Below are 4975 nucleotides of genomic sequence, written 5' to 3'. Positions count from 1 at the left end.
GTCTTGCCTCCTTTTCTACAAGCCTCACACATAATCACTTGACATTTCTGTCTTCAAAGAATAATAATAAAATTGGGAAACGTTACCACAAAGAGCTGTTGGAGCCCTGACAAGGGGTGAACTAGGATTAAAAAGTGGGATTTCTTTGGTCTACAAAACTGCTGCTTTGAAAAATGTTTTTTTTTTTTTCCCTAGGAAGACTTCTGAATATAAAATGATTGAAATAAAAATAATTAAAAAACCCCTACTTAGCACAGTAAGTGAAAAAAAAGAAAAACCATTGTCTTTCCATGCCTGTATTTGTGCTGAGAAAGTCTCCCTTGTTATTACACACTATTAATCCCTCCTGGGAATATTTTAAAATTATCATTTGATATATGGACTTTCAACATCTCTTCCGCCTTTGTTCATGTCCTTACAGGAGGCAGATGAGGTTTCTGAGGAATGTTCCTGTTACAAGGGTATCCCTCATTTAGTACAACACTGCTACAAGTGTTCCTGGTCTGCTGTCCTAACAAATTCCTCTCGTCATCCCCTCATGTAAATAGTGTCTCTCAGTTGTAGGGACGGTGTAGGGCATAATGGCTCTATATTCTTGGCAAGCACTGATTCACACAGGGAGTTGAGGATAATGGAGTATCATTAATGTTCTTGCATATATATGTAAATATAAGCTTATGTAAATATAAGCTAATGTAAAGGAGCAACTCTTGGAAGTCTCTTGTACAAGTAGTAGTTACAGAGCTAAAATAATTACATGTGTTCTAAGTACCACCATTCTTTTCAAAACAGTAACTCCAGTCTGTTACTAAATTCAAGTCTCAAGTCCTCAATGACCAACAAGACATTGCTTTCAACTTGCTAATGAACAAATATGTATCATCCTTTTAGAAAGGACCATTTCAATTGGTCTTTGGTTTATCTCAATATTGGTTTTAATTTTGTTTCCAGTTAAGTCATGATCAAAAGCAATTCATCAGCACTTTCATTGGGTGGAACTTTAAAAAATATTCTATGTTCCTGAAAGTCAGTTTGTATGGAATTTCAGTAAATGGGACTTCTGAGCCTCACAGGTCTTAAATCCACATGACTTTTTTTTTTTTTTTTTTTTGTAAATTACTGTTTTCAGGCAGACATTGTTCTCACCTATATGATGCCTGTGTGGTGAACACATCACACATGTTTTTGTTGCTGTGGCTCCTAAATGTGGCTCCTCAGCATTTTCTAGACCCTGTCAACTCTCCAGGAAGCCCTGAGTACAGCTGGAGAAGTGTTGCTTTAACAACAGATTCGCTTTGTGAATCATTTGACTTTTGTAGCTTATTTAAAGATTCCTTTTTGCACAGATACAAGTATTTCCAGACCAGTCTGCATTGCCTAAGGATGCACCCAACCTACACTGCTTTAGTTTGTGCTAAAAAAAATTAAAATTAACCCTACTCTACAACTGGCACCCTCTTTTGCATACCTACAATGCACCTGGAGTAAAACAAATACAATCTTCCCCAAATGCTCTCTTTGCAATTAAACATTATCTTCCCAGTCTGAGAAGCAACGTGGGATCAGTCACACAGGAGACCTGCTCCACTTGATCTGCAGGGATCTAACTTCTTTGTCCCTCATGGAAGGCTTACATCCTGCTAAGTCTCATAAATTTTTTGTCAGTGTTATGCAACCCTTGCCCACAGCTTAAGAATCTAAATCTTAATCACCTAGTTTTTACCCCTAAAAGGCTGCATAACACCAGATTTTTGGTAGCACTTTTACTGGTCCTATATTAAAACAACTCACAACTCCCTCTTCCTCCCAGACGTTATTCTAGCTACTGAAGGTACAAAAGAAATAAACTAAGCAACCTGCTTGTGTTTTGGTCCTTCCTTCCACAACATGTGGTCCCCACTGTCAGGCTGAGCGCCCCTAACATACCCACCATGTCTGCCTTTCACTGTGAGGCAGTAAACACCACATCCTGCAGGTCTAAAGAGAACCCATCCTTCCCTTTGCCCTCTCCCTCGCTGGCCAGGGGCTTGCCCCAATCCCGGGGTGCAGGAACTGCAGACACACCTGGGGCCATTTGCCCTCCTCACGGCTGAACTCTCTTGTCCCACCCACACAAGGTGGCACTGTTGATTTTCACTGTATGCATTCCCTCTTCCACCTTTGCCCACACTAACACTGGTTGGACTTCAAAGTGGTGATTTTCAGCCTTCTTCAGTTTCTGAATCACTACACGTTTCCTATTTTTAATATTACAGGAAAAAAAACATGGTAGAAGAAATGTTAAATACCCTGAATTCAAATACTTAAAATAATTCCCACTTGCTACTGTGATCAATACATAAATTATTATATCATTCTCACACACTTCCGCTGTGCCCCTCTATTACTGCTTTTATATCCCCTACATACTATTGCTTTCTGATTATGCATATTCTCAAAAACTTGCTTAAATTTGCTTAGGAGAGGATTTTCAATTTGATCTGTTTCTTCTGTGCACCATCTTCTTCACTGACTCTGCCTATTTCAGCCCATTTAAAATTTCTAGCAACTTAAGGGAGAGTTTGCTTGGGAAAGAACTCTCAAAGAGCTCTTTAAAGCTATACTGGAAAGCAAGTTACAATGGAGTTAGTTGTCCCTCAAAGCAGTTATATTTTCTTAACACCTACACCACTCAAGAGATCCTTAAACATCAAAAGTATTAACCAGCTAATAGCTCCAAGAGTTCCTTATTGCTTCTCACTCATTGGCGCCCACTTGCCCAACCTTAAATTAGGCCCGTTGAATTTGCAAGATCCAAGTAACAAATTACCAAATGATTATAAAATCTCTATGTCTGATCAAGGGCTCTCCTTTGAGGAAAAACAACACTCCCTAAACAAGGATCAAATTAACAGCAAATATGATTGAAGTCAGATGGAAGTGATAGTTATTGTTCTGTTGAACATAGAAAAGATGGAGCCTGATAAAGAAAGGGCAAGTGAAGAGTAGTGAACGCTCCCTTTGTCTGTGTACCCAGAATGGGTCACGTACACTCAACAGAAAAACAGTGCTACTTGTCTGCTGACAACTGGTAGCTGAAGAGGGGAGAGTCATTCCCTGGTGCTGGTTGCCAGTTTCTTTGCCAGTTTCATTTCCTTGAGAAGTGGATCTCCAATACATAAAATCAAAAGAAAAGTCCTTAAATTAGAACATGAGTATCAGATTCCTAGAAATAATCAACATGGCAACCTCTGCAATGTCATAGTACAAGAGGGGTAATTATTTCACTGTTAAAAAACCTCAACATTTAATCCTACAAGAACAACAAAACAAAAGGATAATATCACATCTACAAGGAGTAAGATTCCACAAGTAAACTTTTTCCAGAAAAAATGGTAGTGAAAGGCCCAGCATCAATGGCTGAATTCCACTAGAAGAGACAAGACACCCCCACTCAGAATTTATGTGTTTCTACTGTCAGTGTTGTCCCTCACTCCCAGAGAGAGCAGACACAGTCATCCTGGTTACTCCCAAGACCTACTTCCAGTAAAGGTCTCCAAGTATAGCAACGCTCAACTATTATTGAAAAAGCCTGGATTTATGTCCCTCTCCCTTCACAGTTGAGCTAAGTTGAGGGGGTACCATGAAATTCTCAGACTTTGTGTTTGCTACTCCCAGAATCCCAAACCGTAGCTGTTTCCATCTAGTGAGACCTTCATGGGGCCCTCAAGTAGTTCAGGGACGGGGCTAAAAAAGAAAACTAGAGCTCCTTAGGAACAGTAGAGGTTCTTTATATAAATATTCTGAAAGCACAATCTTACACTATTTAAAACTATCTATTTATAAAGTCTTCCTGGATCTTCAAATATGAGAGGCACTTCAAAAATTAGCTTGACTTACAATTTCAGCAACAGACATTGTTTACCACATGACTGATGCTGCAACATTAGAAGATCAAACTAATAACGATTAGCAAGTACATAGTTACCCCTCAGTTTAATCATTAGTTCTACTAGCAGGAGAAATCTATATTTTGACTCGGCCCAATGCTTAGAAGTCCACTGCAGATACAGCAGAGGAGTCAGGCAGTAAAATGGCAGGCAATGCAAACTGCTTTTTTCCCACATAGTATCAGGAAGAAGGTTTAACCTATCCTAGAGTTATTCCATGTAGCAAGAAACATGTGGAGTTTTAAAATTATTTTCTACAGAACAATTCTGCTAGCAGGTCTGCAGTAGTCTCAAAAGTCTCATGATGCATATCAGAGTGATACAGTCCTGTTCCACTGACCCACGTGCATTCCTGTACAAAAAAGGAATCGCCATCCTTTAAAACAGATTTGCTATTTATTAGTGCAATAAATACAGATCCAGCTTTGGGAAAATGAATCTTCTTTCGTAATCCACCTTAAACACCTTCCGTTGTGGTAAATGGAAGCCTCTCTAATATACAACCAGCATCAACTAAACGCAGCTAATGAAAGGATATAAAGCGAGGCTTAAGCTCTAATCATTATTACTACTGGAGCTGTTGGGAGGACCCGAGTCCGCTTTGCGGGCGCAGCCTAAGAGGCTTTCAGCTCCCCACGCCTCGCTCAGCTCAGTGTGTCAGCGCCTGCCCGCAGTTCCACGGCAGCGGAGCGGCCCCGCCGCACCCAGGGCGGCTCCACAGGTCCCGCTCCCCGCCGGGGCTGCGCTGCTCACCCGGTACCGGCGCTCCCGGCCCGGGAGGTACCGCAGCCCGGTCCCCCATGGCTGCAGGGACAGCCAGTCCCGGCCTGGGCGGCGAGAGCGGAGCAGAGGAGGGAGCGCTGCTCCCGCCCGCTCCGCAGCGGCCCCGGCCCGGCCCTTACCGATGCACCGCACGTAGTGTTTTGCAGGAAGTTTCCACGCTCCTCGGTCTAATCCGTGCAAAGGGGGGCCGGCGAGGAGCGCGGCTGAATTGCGATGGAAGGGGGCGGGCGGGGAGGTGGAGGAGGAGGCGGTAGCAGCAGCGG

The sequence above is a fragment of the Empidonax traillii genome, unplaced genomic scaffold, assembly GCF_003031625.1.
Source record: "Empidonax traillii isolate 1590-97213 ecotype Southwest subspecies unplaced genomic scaffold, ASM303162v1 scaffold248:size1534464, whole genome shotgun sequence".
Classification (NCBI taxonomy): domain Eukaryota; kingdom Metazoa; phylum Chordata; class Aves; order Passeriformes; family Tyrannidae; genus Empidonax; species Empidonax traillii.
The sequence above is the reverse complement of the archived record's forward strand: the minus strand, read 5'-3'. Positions refer to the sequence as shown.